Source organism: Rhipicephalus microplus, chromosome 2 (genome assembly GCF_043290135.1).
Source record: "Rhipicephalus microplus isolate Deutch F79 chromosome 2, USDA_Rmic, whole genome shotgun sequence".
In the NCBI taxonomy this organism is placed as follows: Eukaryota; Metazoa; Arthropoda; class Arachnida; order Ixodida; family Ixodidae; genus Rhipicephalus; species Rhipicephalus microplus.
In genome coordinates this window covers 36789560-36804622 of record NC_134701.1, presented here as the reverse complement: position 1 = coordinate 36804622, position 15063 = coordinate 36789560, and the positions used below count along the sequence as shown (strand labels likewise).

General features: G+C 46.3%; 1 protein-coding gene and 1 non-coding gene across 9 annotated transcripts in view; one reads left to right on the top strand and one right to left on the bottom strand.

Annotated features, from left to right (window-relative positions):
- LOC119169139 (uncharacterized) overlaps positions 1 to 15063 on the top strand; it is a 748171-nt gene that overhangs the window by 37735 nt on the left and 695373 nt on the right. The gene's annotated exons all lie outside the window — the stretch shown is intronic.
- On the bottom strand, positions 4029 to 4101 carry TRNAT-UGU (transfer RNA threonine (anticodon UGU)). Its single transcript has one exon. It is a non-coding gene; the product is annotated as a tRNA-Thr (tRNA).

Here is a 15063-nt window from a genome sequence, read left to right as displayed (position 1 = left end):
TGACATTTCCCCGAACGAAACAACTTCCTCTACTGCTGCCCGAATAGAACAACTTCTTCTAGCATGATTAGTTTCTTACTTGAATTCTTCAGTCATGTCCATTTCTCAATAAGTGGAACTCCTGTTAAGCGGCCCACACTTTTCTGGTCCCTTCAGGTTTCATTTAACAAGAGTCTACTGTATTCACATTTGACGCTCAGTCCCTCATCTCGTACAAGACTTGTCAACAGTTTTACCGTGCACTTTGCACTTTGTACAGGCGCGGCCACTGTTACAAATAACATGGAGAGCAGGTAACGGCGCTCAGCGGAGTGCTATCATAGGCGCTGGGGGAAGTGTTGTGGCGCAAGTGCAATGAGTGCCAAAGGTGGAGTCAGCTGTACTTCATGTGCTACGGTTTCTTGCCCTTCCCCGCGAGTTGCAAAATTTGCATTGCGAGTGTGATACAAGCATTAAACTCAGCAACAACAAAAATACAGTCCTCAGGTTCGTGCATGAAGTGGTTTGAGGCGCACGACATGGATGACTTTAGGTTGTTCATGGCACCGTTACAGTGTACTAGAAGAGGGCAGTGCAGTTTACGAGGTGGCCGCGCCGCATCTCGGCTGATTCTCTGGCGGGTGACAGTAGCGGCGGCGCTGTAGTCGCATGATACTGAAGATCTCAGAAGCGTCTGCACTGGGAGCGCGCGTGCGCGAGCCTGTGAAAACATGTAATTGCTCGTTATTAGCTTATTTAATGCGTTTTCGAGCCTTTCTCAGTGAACGCACCTGCTACGCGCCGTGGTGCATGAGTGAATGTGCAGGCACGCCGAAATTGCGTCGATACATTCACTGCCAAGTGCCTGACAACCCAGAAAAAAAAAAAAAATTCAATCGGAATTCGCTCGGATCCGCCTAGCTTCTTACTCAATTAGCGCATGAGCTGCATTACATCATAAGTGGCTACTGGCGGACTAGAAAGAGAGAAGTATCAAAACTTCGATTAAATCATACGCTCGTTTTGTCGGCAGTCTCTACAATATCAAGAGCGCAGTTTTCCTCATATGAGCCTACATGCGCTCGACTGTTTCAAGAGAAACCAGAGTACAGGTAAGGTTGTCACAACATTAATCGGTGACGACGCTGTTATATCAATGTCAGTTTTGCGGAAGATAATAATCATAGCTTTCTGAAAGGCTTATTACATAATAAGCCTATTAAAAACAACACACAAAGATGTTAAAAAGTGCCAATTGTACATATATCCCGTCTGTTAATCTGCGTCAATTCATTGTAACCCGTTCTCATTTTGTATCAACAGCTTAAATTGTGCTGATTTTCAAATATTTTATTGGCGTAATGCCATTGCAAGCGAGCAAATTTATGACGATGTTTTGTAGGCAGTGATGCATCTTGTTTTAAGAAATTTACCTTCCTTGTATATGTAATCAACACACACACACACACACGCATGCACGCACACACACAGAGAGAGAGAGAGAGAGATATATATACAGTCGAGCCCGTTTATAACGAACCTGAGCGTGACGCGGCATCCGTTCGCTGTATCCCAAAGTTCGTAGTAAATGAAACACAGCTTTTAAAAAAAGTTGCGAGTGAAAACACAAACATTTTTGCCCCAAAAAGTCTGTGATGCATGTGTTTCGAAGAGTAGAAGTGATAAAGGCAGTCTCGAGTTCATTTAAAACGGCAAGGTGCTCGTTCGCCAAGGCCCGTGGCATAAGCTGCATGAGGCACTGGCTCCAAAGTTTCGTTGTTCTCGCAATACGATTCCTCCAAATCGCTCTCGCCACGTACTTCATGTCCCAATCCATGCACGGTTCTGCAATGTCGGCGGCATCATCATTAGCCGTAATCAAACCATCGCAACAGATGTTCTACCCGCTTTCCCAAGTCGGGGCTGACGACGCGCTGCCACAAATCACCGCCGCAGTAGTCCTGTTCGGAAGCTTCAGGCTCGGCATCATGCTTGACGTCGACGAAGTTTGCCTCGTGAAAACAGTTTCGCGCGCATGTAGTCGGCACCGCTGCCCACGCAATATTCACCATCTCCACAGCTGAATACTGGGACGCCCGAAGCAGCAAGTTGGCTGCGAGGTGGTCAATAGCTATGAGCGAACGCTCCGCAACGCGGCACCTAACGTGCAGATTACGCTCAAGCCAAGCAATCACGCATTCAACATTTTGTTGAGCGGCACGAAAAAGCGTGCAAGTCCTCCCGTCGGCCATCATGACCACACACGCACACCAAGAGCGAGCAAGATGCGCACACGCGACACCCATGTCATAAGGCGTGGAACAGCTTTGGGCCTGTTTCCAGTCAAAAAACAAAACTGATTTGAGCCAGCGTGGCGGGCGTTGTGGAGCGGTGGAGACGGGCGAAGGAGTTGTGATCAAGAGAGGAGAACCGATTTGCCAGAGAAGGGCAAGAAGTTGCGATAAAGAGAGGGGCGGATGCGGTGGGAGGGAGACCTTGAAAACCAAAACACACGGGAAGGAGGCAGGTTGGGTAGCTTGCTTGAAAGCTCCGCGAAACTCGCCCGTGAAAAAGCTTGGAAAGAGTGCCTATGCGCGCAGAAGTCAAAGCACGCACGGCCGCCTGGATCGGTGCGCGCGGCGGTGTTCGAAGAATTGGCGGCCGTGGTCAAAAAATCGTTTTGTTGCGCCGGCGGAATTGCGTGGCCTCACTAACTTTGATATTTCGGGATTTGTTCCACGCAAATTAACAGCCATTTTCGCGCTTCCGCATGCGCGGGGAAGGCATGCTGAGCCGAGTGCGAAGTGAGCGAGAACAAGTACTAAACACAAAACGAATTATGAATTATCTGAGTCGGTGGGGTAGCGTGCGCGCGTGCACTAGATGCAGACTATCGGATACAGTCGGTGGCCGGCGATGTTGGCAAATGGTCTGGTCACTCCAGGCCGGTGACGCCAACGACAATACCAGCTATCAAAAACAGGGTAGATCGCCGACTGGTCTTCAAAAGATCGGTGGCACCAAGAAAACACGGGCCTCGTCTGGCAATGCGGGGTGCTCAGAGTAGTGTGTGTGTGGGGGGGGACAAAGGACGGAGGGGTGCGTAGCAAAAAGCAGTCGGGGCATGGAGGAAGGAAACAGCTTTCCTTCCTCCATGAATTGGGGAGAACGGCAACTAGAAGGTCGTGGAGGCAGGGTCGGCGTTTAACAATAAGAATGTATGGGCACCTTGCCGATGCCTGATCGGTGGTCGAAAGTGGTTTCCCGTGAAGGCGACAGACCGCTGACTCCGTTCGCGATAACCGATTAGTGGCGCTCAGAGACGTTCGTTGTAAGTGCGATTTCTTGCCATTTAACCAATGTGTATTTTCACGGTCATATGGATACTGTTTGTTTTAAGTGGGGCCGTTATATGTGGGCTCGACTATATATATATATATATATATATATATATATATATATATATATATACAATATTAATGAGATATAACAGACAGTAATGCCAAGGAATGTACAGGGGAAGTTATTAGAACCAATGGAATGTAAATAAGAAGAAAGAAGAAAGAAAAGCCGATGAAAAAATTACCAGCTGTGAGCAGGAATCGAACCTACGACCTTCGAATAACGCGTTCGATGCTCTAACCACTGAGCTATCACAGCGGCCGTCTCTCCATCCACTTTTTGGGGTTTATATGCGAATTTAGAAGTAGGAGTGACAGTCAGCGCCATCTATAAGCCAAACAACGAGTGTGAAAACACTCTTATGAGCATGTTTGGCGTCACGTAGCACGTGAACTTATTATGAGCGGGCAGCTGATTAATTCTCCCTTTTATACAACCTAAACACACCAAGTCTGCCAGTACGAGACCCTCGTTCAATGAAACAAGGGAGAGAAGTGTATACCTAAGGGCTCGTATTTCCATGTTTTAACACAATATTAATGAGATATAACAGACACTAATGCCAAGGAATGTACAGGGGAAGTTATTAGAACCAATGGAATGTAAATAAGAAGAAAGAAGAAAGAAAAGTGGATGAAAAAATTACCAGCTGTGAGCAGGAATCGAATCTACGACCTTCGAATAACACGTTCGATGCTCTAACCACTGAGCTATCACAGCGGCCGTCCCTCCATCCACTTTTTTGGGTTTATATGCGAATTTAGAAGTAGGAGTGACAGTCAGCGCCATCTATAAGCCAAACAACGCGTGTGAAAACACTCTTATGAGCATGTTTGGCGTCATGTAGCACGTGAACTTATTATGAGCGGGCAGCTGAATAATTCTCCCTCTTATACAACCTAAACACACCAAGTCTGCCAGTACGAGACCCTCGTTCAATGAAAAAAGGGAGAGAAGTGTATACCTAAGGGCTCGTATTTCCATGTTTTAACACAATATTAATGAGATATAACAGACACTAATGCCAAGGAATGTACAGGGGAAGGTTTTAGAACCAATGGAATGTAAATAAGAAGAAAGAAGAAAGAAAAGTGGATGAAAAAATGACCACCTGGGAGCAGGAATCGAACCTACGACCTTCGAATAACGCGTTCGATGCTCTAACCACTGAGCTATCACAGCGGCCGTCCCTCCATCTACTTTTTGGGGTTTATATGCGAATTTAGAAGTAGGAGTGACAGTCAGCGCCATCTATAAGCCTAACAACGAGTGTGAAAACACTCTTATTCGCATGTTTGGCGTCACGTAGCACGTGAACTTATTATGAGCGGGCAGCTGATTAATTCTCCCTCTTATACAAACTAAACAGACCAAGTCTGCCAGTACGAGACCCTCGTTCAATGAAATAAGGGAGAGAAGTGTATACCTAAGGGCTCGTATTTCCATGTTTTAACACAATATTAATGAGATATAACAGACACTAATGCCAAGGAATGTACAGGGGAAGTTATTAGAACCAATGGAATGTAAATAAGAAGAAAGAAAAGTGGATAAAAAATTACCAGCTGTGAGCAGGAATCGAACCTACGACCTTCGAATAACGCGTTCGATGCTCTAACCACTGAGATATCACAGCGGCCGTCCCTCCATCCACTTTTTGGGGTTTATATGCGAATTTATAAGTAGGAGTGACAGTCAGCGCCATCTATAAGCCAAACAACGAGTGTGAAAACACTCTTATTCGCATGTTTGGCGTCACGTAGCACGTGAACCTATTATGAGCGGGCAGCTGATTAATTCTCCCTCTTATACAACCTAAACACACCAAGTCTGCCAGTACGAGACCCTCGTTCAATGAAATAAGGGAGAGAAGTCTATACCTAAGGGCTCGTATTTCCGTGTTTTAACACAATATTAATGAGATATAACAGACAGTAATGCCAAGGAATGTACAGGGGAAGGTTTTAGAACCAATGGAATGTAAATAAGAAGAAAGAAGAAAGAAAAGTGATATAACAGACAGTAATGCCAAGGAATGTACAGGGGAAGGTTTTAGAACCAATGGAATGTAAATAAGAAGAAAGAAGAAAGAAAAGTGGATGAAAAAATTACCAGCTGTGAGCAAGAATCGAATCTACGACCTTCGAATAACGCGTTCGATGCTCTAACCACTGAGCTATCACAGCGGCCGTCCCTCCATCCACATTTTGTGGTTTATATGCGAATTTAGAAGTAGGAGTGAAAGTCAGCGCCATCTATAAGCCAAACAACAAGTGTGAAAACACTCTTATGAGCATGTTTGGCGTCACGTAGCACGTGAACTTATTATGAGCGGGCAGCTGATTAATTCTCCCTCTTATACAACCTAAACATACCAAGTCTGCCAGTACGAGACCCTCGTTCAATGAAATAAGGGAGAGAAGTGTATACCTAAGGGCTCGTATTTCCATGTTTTAACACAATATTAATGAGATATAACAGACACTAATGCCAAGGAATGTACAGGGGAAGTTATTAGAACCAATGGAATGTAAATAAGAAGAAAGAAAAGTGGATAAAAAATTACCAGCTGTGAGCAGGAATCGAACCTACGACCTTCGAATAACGCGTTCGATGCTCTAACCACTGAGATATCACAACGGCCGTCCCTCCATCCACTTTTTGGGGTTTATATGCGAATTTATAAGTAGGAGTGACAGTCAGCGCCATCTATAAGCCAAACAACGAGTGTGAAAACACTCTTATTCGCATGTTTGGCGTCACGTAGCACGTGAACCTATTATGAGCGGGCAGCTGATTAATTCTCCCTCTTATACAACCTAAACACACCAAGTCTGCCAGTACGAGACCCTCGTTCAATGAAATAAGGGAGAGAAGTCTATACCTAAGGGCTCGTATTTCCGTGTTTTAACACAATATTAATGAGATATAACAGACAGTAATGCCAAGGAATGTACAGGGGAAGGTTTTAGAACCAATGGAATGTAAATAAGAAGAAAGAAGAAAGAAAAGTGATATAACAGACAGTAATGCCAAGGAATGTACAGGGGAAGGTTTTACAGGGTGTCTACCAACCTGGAAAACCTGGAAAACCTGGAAAAGTCAGGGAATTTGAACACGCCTGGAAAAGTCAGGGAAAGGTCAGGGAATTTCTGAAAAATCCGGCCAGGTCATGGAAACTGACTGTAGTCTTTCAGATTGTCACGAAAATATTCATTAGCATTAATCAAAGCTTTAAAAATCGCTCCTTAAACCACACAGAACAGCTAAGCAGAAGCATAGTTAAAAAAAAGCAGTGCATAGCTGGCGCTTCTACTTTCCGAGTACAACGTTACTCACGCGCATAAAATTGTGCATGTTTGTCTTGGCCGCGATCTCGGCTCGGCTTGAGGGTTTTCTGGTTAGGCTGGAAGTGCCATCAGCAGAGGGCAAGGTGCACAGAATATGCGAGTCGTAATTATTTTTTTACTGAAATGTGTAGTTTACAGGTGCGTAAATTGGACTGGGATACAAAAACAGTAGTAGAGCAAATATGGTAATCCAGATCGGATCCAATCCAATCCGATCCACATATCAAGATGCCTGGGCTGCAGCCATATTGCCATTCTTCTTGTGATGCCGTGAGCATGCAGCGAGTTGCTATGCCTCTTGCGAAGAAGTGTTCGTTTAACCCTGATTGGGTGAACGCGGAAATATCCGAGCACGCCTCATGGATTAGAGCAGTGCCGAACGATATAGTTGCCAAGTTCTTCATTAACAACATAGTCCTCAGACATGGTGCACCCAGCGTGGTAATTACAGATCGTGGCCCAGCTTTTACTGCAGACCTAATGAAATGTCTGATGCGAATGACCCACACAGACCAGAGAAGAACTACAGCATACCATTCTCAAACAAATGGCCTAACGGAGCGCTTGAACAGAACTCTGACTGATATGCTTTCAATGTATATTGACGTCGAACATAAACTGTGGGATGAAATATTGCCCTACATCACGTTCGCATATAATACAGCCGTTCAAGAAACAACGCGAGTGACACCATTTGAACTTGTATTCGGCCGAAGAGTCACCACTCCACTGGATGCCATGTTACCACTGAATGATGAAAGCAGCAATCCACCTGGCCTAGACGACTTCCTGCAAAGAGCCGAGGAAGCACAACAGATGGCGAGATACAGAATACGCCGCCAACAACGTATCGACTCCTATCGGTACAATCAGCGTCGTACCGAAGCGCATTTTCAACCAGGTGACAAAGTATGGATATGGACCCCAGTGCGTCGCCGCGGACTTTCTGAAAAACTTTTTAGCCACTACTTCGGGCCTTACGAAGTACTCCATCGTGTAAGCGATGTAACTTACCAAGTCAGATCCGCTATACACGGGAGCTCAAAACGCCGCAACCCTACAGAGGTTGTACATGTAGTCCGGATGAAGCCGTACTATGAGAGATCACCGGAAGACCAGTGACGCCTACGCCTACCACGAATCTATTCATTGCCTGACGCATCGGGACGATGCGTGTGAGGAGGGGGATTATGCCACGACATAGTGCCTGCATTCAAACAACGCGCCCATCACCACGCGCACAGAGACATACATGGGCGCCGTCTAGTGTTGCGCAGAGACGATGATGATAGCACGAGAACCCAGCTGGCCCCTGCTGATGTGTGCCACGCGCTTGGGACTCTTCTTGAAGAAGTAGAAGAAGAAGACATCTTGCCGTTCTGCTGTAACGTGCTACGACCATAGTCCCTTTGAGTTGTGGGCACAGGTTCGCCCTTTAATAAATACGTTTTATTATACCCCGAGTCCTTCAACATCGTTACAATATAAGTAAGGCTCACTGTGCAGCATGCCAGAAGACTTTTTCGCTTAGCAATATGGGCATCGCTGCTGTCTCCAGTCACGCTGTGAGCAAGAAACACCTAACTGCTGTGAGCATTGTGCAAAGTGCTTCCCAGACACACATCCGCGCGTTTTTCGGTGCTGGACCCAACTTGCCGTGTTCCATGACTGCTACGACTACGAGTGAATGTGTATCGACTGTGCCAAGCACGAGTGCTGAAAGCGTGCCTGCTAAACCGGTGGCCGTCGCGCCTGACGGGAAGGCATCCTTGAATGGGTTTCTGGTCAAAAAATGTGTCACGAAAGCAGAAGTTGTTTAGTGTCTGAACACTATAGCGACCCATGGATCGTTTCGTTCAGCAGCAGCGTCAGCGGCGCTTTTTCCCATCATGTTCCCCACGTGCGACGTCGCGAAGAAGTTGCAACTTGGTAAGGACAAAGTTGGCTATACAATTTGTTACGGTATAGCCCCGTACTTCCGAAACAGGCTGCTATCAAAGCTGCATAGTGTCCCACACGTGGTCGTGGCTTTTGACGAGTCCCTGAACAAAATTGCTCAGAAAGAGCAAATGGACGTTTTGATCAGGTTTTGGGACCCAGCTGACGACGTTGTCAAAACCCGCTACCTGACGTCCTGTTTTTTAGGACACACTCACACAGAAGACTTAGCTGCCGCTTTCAAAAGGGCCACTGAGAACATTGAGCCGGCAAAAATACTTCAACTTTCGATGAATGGTCCAAACGTCAATTTGAAGTTGTTGAAGTCGTTGAAGCAAGAGTTTTCTGCGTCTGATGGAAATCAGAATATTGTGGACATTGGAAGCTGCGGACTGCACGTTGTGAGTGGTGCATTTAAAACAGGCCACAATGTGACAAAGTGGAACACAGTAGTGTTTCTTAGAAGCTTGTACAATTTGTTCAAAAACGTCCCTGCACGCCGAGCCGACTATGTCAATTTCACAGGGAGCATACTGTTTCCGCTAAAGTTTTGCTCAGTGCGCTGGCTGGAAAATGGCAAGGCTCTTGCTAGGGCACTGCAAGTCCTCCCAAATGTGGTCAAATATGTTGAGCATGTCAAGAAAGAAAAGAAACTTCCAGCGTGTGGCAGCTATGCTCATGTCGAGACGGCTGTGAAAGACGAGATGCTGCCAGTAAAGCTGGCCTTTATGCTTTCAGTTTCAGAAGAATTGGAGCCATTTTTGGCTGAGTTTCAGACAGAAAAGCCGATGCTACCCTTTCTTGCAACAGCACTGGACGGCCTGTTGCGGTCACTGCTGGGACGAATCGTGCTAAAGGAAAAGCTGGATGCTGCAGGCACATTTTCAAAACTGATAAAAATTGACCTGGAGAACCCAAACAACATCATTGGTATAGCTGCCTTTGACATAGGCCTTGCCGCCAAAAGTGAGTTGCGAAAGATCACTAAACCATCTCACACAGCGGTGGTAAGTGTCAAAAAAGAATGCATCTTATTTATTAAGGCCTGTTCAGCAAAGATAATCGAAAGATCACCTCTGAAATACAAGCTGACAAGGGGGGCCAGTTGCTTAAACTCAGCAGTTTGTGCCGCTTCTGTGGAAGCTGGCCAGAAGCAGCTAAACATTGCACTTGAAGTACTTATAGAGCATGGGCGCCTTATAGGCCTACAAGGGGAGAGAGCAAGTAGATCATATGTACAAGTGTGCTCGAACAGCACTGCACAAGTGCGTTTTCGAAAATTTGATCGTGCAAGAGAGCGCTTGGAGAAGCTGTGGGTGGAACTCTGTGCAAGTTCTCATGAAGAGCTACTGCTGTTTGTGAAGATTGTGCTGTGCCTTTCACATGGAAATTCTTCCGTGGAGCGGGGATTTTCAGTGAACAAGGAATGTCTTGTGGAAAATATGAAGGAGGAGTCACTTGTAGCACAAAGGTTAGTGTACGATGAGGTGTCTGCAGCAGGTGGTGTTGCAGAAGTTGACGTAACAGACAAGATGATAGACATGGTTCGAAGTTCCAACATCAAATGGAAGGAAGACCTGGAGAGGAAAAAGAAGGAACGGTTGGACGTATTGGATGCTGAAAGGAAAAAGAAGAGGACTGCGGCTCTTGTGAAAGAGCTTGAATCAAAGAAGCAAAAACTGATGGAAGACGCACAGCTTCAGGTCTCCATGCTGCAGCAAGAGATTGAATCCTTGAAACAGTGAGGGCATTGCCGATGCAAGTAAACAAGCTTTTCTGTTTGTCGAGGGACAATTATTGTGTCTTTGAATATTTTATTTATTGTAAAAAATGCTTTCAGACAAGGGAATGCAATAAAGCAGCATGGTTTCCATTTTATATGAGCGCCTCATAATTTCTTTTTACCGCTCAGGAGTTTGTTTTCCAGTGCGCAGTTTCTTCCCAGCAGACGTACCGGTCATGGAATTTGCTTGAAATGGTCATGGAAAACCTGGAAAAGTCAGGGAATTTGGAAAAATGTAGTTGGTAGACACCCTGCACAAGGAGGTGTATTGAGCTGCACACTTTTCATAGTTAAAATGAATTCCTTGCACCTGTCCCTCCCACGTAATATTTTTTACTGCTTATATATCGATGATGTACAGATTGGTTACAAATCGTGCAACATCTCAATGTGTCGACGTCAAGTTCAACTATTGTTGAACAAGGTTTCTCAATGGGCAAATGAGAATGGTTTTATACTCATCGCGCTAAAGAGCACTTGTGTCTTGTTTCGCTGAAAGAGGGGCCTCCAGCCTGACCCCAACATTGACCTGCATGGTCAACCTCTGCTAGTGAAGACCGAGCACATGTTTCTTGGACTAACATTAGACACAAAACTAACCTTCATCCTACACATCAAGTATTTAAGGGACAGGTGCTTAAAAACAATGAATATTTTGTAAGTGTTGTCATGCACTACGTGGGGCAGTGACAAGAAGTGCCTGGTGAACGTATATAAAAGCCTCGTACGCACACGCCTAGATTATGGTGCTCTAATCTATCAGTCGGCAAGACCATCGGCCTTGAAGATTCTAGACCCTGTCCACCATCTATTAATTCGCCTCTCTACGGGTGCTTTTCGTACTAGTCCTGTTGAGAGCCTGTACGTGGATTCGAATGAATGGTCGCTCCACCTACAAAGGTGTTACCTGTCTTTTTTGTACTTTCTGAAGGTGAAAGCAGACAAGAAACACCCCTCTCATTCCACAAGTAATGATTTGTCTTGTTCTGGCTTGTTCGAGAACCAACCTTCGTTGTGGCAGCCCTACTCACTCCGTGCAAGGGGCCTGGCCGAAGAATCAGGTGTGCCTCTTCCAAACACAGTTTGATGGCTCCTGTAGCATATCTGCCATCGTGGTAGCGGCAGCTTGTAGACTGTGATGTCTCTTTTGTTGAAGTCGCAAAGCACGCACCACTTGCACACATACATACATACATACTTCCTAGAACTACAACATAAATACACATGCCCTGAGTTCTTTACCGATGCCTCAAAGTCCAACACTTCTGTGTCATATGCAGCGGTAGGCCAATCCTTTTCCGAGGCCGGTGTTCTTCATTCTGATGCAAGCATTTTCACAGGAGAAGCTTATGCAATACTGGTGGTCCTAAAACACATCAAACAGATAAAATTAGAAAAGGCGGTAATATACACAGATTCCCTAAGTGTGGTCAAAGCCCAGAAAACCCCTAAAAAACACGATAACCCCGTGCTGTGTCACTTCACTCACTTCTGTGTACACTGTGCACATTAAAACAGCATGTTGTCTGCTGGGTGCCAGGGCATCGTGAGATACATGGAAACGTTTTAACCGACAAGCTGGCTGCTTCTGCCAACGACACTACTTCCAATGCATCAATGCCAATCCCTGCACTGGACTTGAAACCGTTTCTAAAATGAGCGTTCAGGGGGTATTGGCAGAGCACGTGGGATAGACACATAGACACTAGACTCCATGCTACTAAGCCGCAACTAGATAATTGGCCGCCGCTATGAGAATCACGACACACAGAAGTAACACTAACAAGGCTTAGAACAGGACATACACACTTCACACAATCATATCTCCTATCTACCAGCAATCTACCATATTGTGACACAGATGTGGAGAACCACTTACGGTTCTCCACATCCTCGACCAGTGCAATCAGCTAGATGCTCTAAAAAAAAAAAACACTTTTTACTGCCCTACCGACAGCAGCTCTCACTACACCCTGGGATGCTCATCAGTAGGGATCCGCTTTTTACACTGCAATCACTTTTGACGTTTTTAAAAGATGTTCATAGTTTCCACTTCATATTTCGAGGTAATCCGTAGCACGACCTCTGTATCGTGGTCGTGGCTGCGGTGACTACCTCTCCATCATGATTTTATTATCATGATATTTTGCCATCAAACTTTCACTGCACATATCTCATGCCACTTTCGTGATTTTATGACTTCCATGTTTTAACCCGCGTTAGTGCGAAGAATTTTAAGGCGCCTTTACAGCCACGCATCATATCATATGATGAGCCTTGTTATTTGGTTAGTGCTTCTTCCGATTATGCTGGTGCGATTAAAGAGGGGTTGGCACCCGCATTCTTCGCAGTGAATTGCAAGAAAACCCTCAGGCTGTGCCTTGGCCACGTTGTTCTTGTGTTCCTTCAGCCTGTCATTGATGCATCTACCAGTTTGGCCTATATAGCATAAATCACACGTTAATGGAACCCGGTAGATGACTCCTGTGATGCATGCTATATAGGGAGCTCCCTGTGGCAGGGTCGACAGCCTATGCGCCGTCGACTGCCCTTCAGACGCAGAAAACTAGATGCCGCAGTTCCAGAGGCACGAACTGCGTCGTCGTCGAAAGAATCAAGTCCTCGCATTTCTCCGACAAACCTCATCGACGTTTTTGTGGATGGTTACCGTACCCTTGCGCTTGTGCACACTGGTGCTCCCGTTTCAGTAATTGATTTAAAACTTTGCCGCCTGCTTCAGAAGGTTACCACGACGCCAAAGGGGTTGTCCCTCCGTACTGCCAGTGCTCACCATATTCGACCATCAGCTGCCTGTACCGTCCGCGTTCTCATCCGAGATGTTTTGTATACCGTTTAATTTTTTGTGCTACAGGCGAGTTCTCATGATGTGATCCTCGGCTGGAATTTTCTGTCTCGTAATCATGTAGTTATCGACTGTGCTCGTGCTGAAGTGGCCTTCTCTGCGTTGTGTGCCTCGTCTCCGGAATTTCCGTTGAACAAGCTGTTTGTCACTAACGACATCGACATACCACCGACTAGCGCAGCCTTTGTTCCCATATCTTGTGCAGATGTGTCTAAGCCTGCAGTGTTGCTTACCCCTTCCCAAACATTCCAAAGTCGCAAGAGCCTCGCGTTGCCGTTTGCCTTTCTAGATATTTCGGCGGGTGCTACCAATTTGTCACAAATCCCTTGCCCTCTCCCACAACCTTGTGTCGCGGAGAATGTATTGGAACGATCCAAGACTTAGACATTTCCTCCATCTTCGACCTTGACGGTGAAAGTGATTTGCAGCGTAATGCATTGATGCCACATGCCCATTCAATTGCCCACGAAAACAATAATTTGTTTGGCCCCTCAATTGATGGCGAGCTTGAAGAATCACACCGCGAAAAGCTTTTAGAACTTCTTCACCAGTTTCGCGGCTCGTTTGATCGCCAGCAGACGTCCTTAGGCCGAACGCACACCGTTGTGCATCACATTAACACCGGCTCCCAAGCGCCTCTGCGACAGCGTCCCTATCGTGTATCTCCTGTCGAGCGTCGTGTGATCACCGAGCAAGTGGCCGACATGCTTCAACGTGGCGTCATTCGGTTGTCCAGCAGTCCCTGGTCTTCACCTGTGGTACTTGTGAGGAAAAAAGACGACTCGATTCGCTTTTGCGTCGATTACCGCCGTTTAAACAAAGTCACGATTAAAGACGTATACCCTTTGCCGCGCATCGATGTTGCCCTGGACTGCTTGCAAGGCCCTGAATTCTTCTCATCACTAGACCTACGGTCCGGTTATTGGCAGGTCCCCATGGCACCATCAGATTGTCCAAAAACTGCTTTTGTGACGTCCGATAAGCTATACGAATTTAATGTAATGCCCTTCGGCCTTTGTAATGGGCCAGCCACATTCGAAAGGATGATGGATAGCGCCTTGCGTGGGCTAAAATGGAAGACATGCCTATGCTACTTGGATGATGTCGTTGTTTTCTCCCCTGATTTCGACAGCCACCTCCATCGTCTCAGCGAAGTCTTGAGCTGCCTCACGAGCGCAGGCCTTCAACTAAACATCTAGAAGTGCCACTTTGGAGCTCGGAAGCTCACAATACTTGGTCACGTTGTCTCAAAACAGGGCGTCCTCCCAGACCCAGAAAAGCTTCGTGCTGTCGCTGAATTCCCGAAGCCTACGACCGTGAAAGCGCCTCGTAGCTTTGTTGGACTATGCTCGTACTTTCGCCGCTTTGTGAAGAACTTTGCTTCGATAATCGCACCACTGACACAGCTGATCTCTGGCGATGGACACCTCTTTGATTGGTCGCCAGCATGCGATGATGCTTTTGCAACATTACGCCATATTTTTACTTCACCACCTATTTTACGCCACTTCGACCCTACTGATCCAACCGAGGTCATACGAATGCCAGTGGCATAGGACTTGGCACTGTCCTTGCTCAACGCAAGCCTGGCTTCTCGGAGTATGTAGTTGCGTATGCCAGTCGCAGCCTAACCAAGGCAGAGCACAAATACTCGGTTTCTGAAAAAGAGTGTTTGGCCATTGTTTGGGCATTACAAAAATTTCGTCCTTACTTATATGGGCGCCCATTTGATGTAGGTACAGATCACC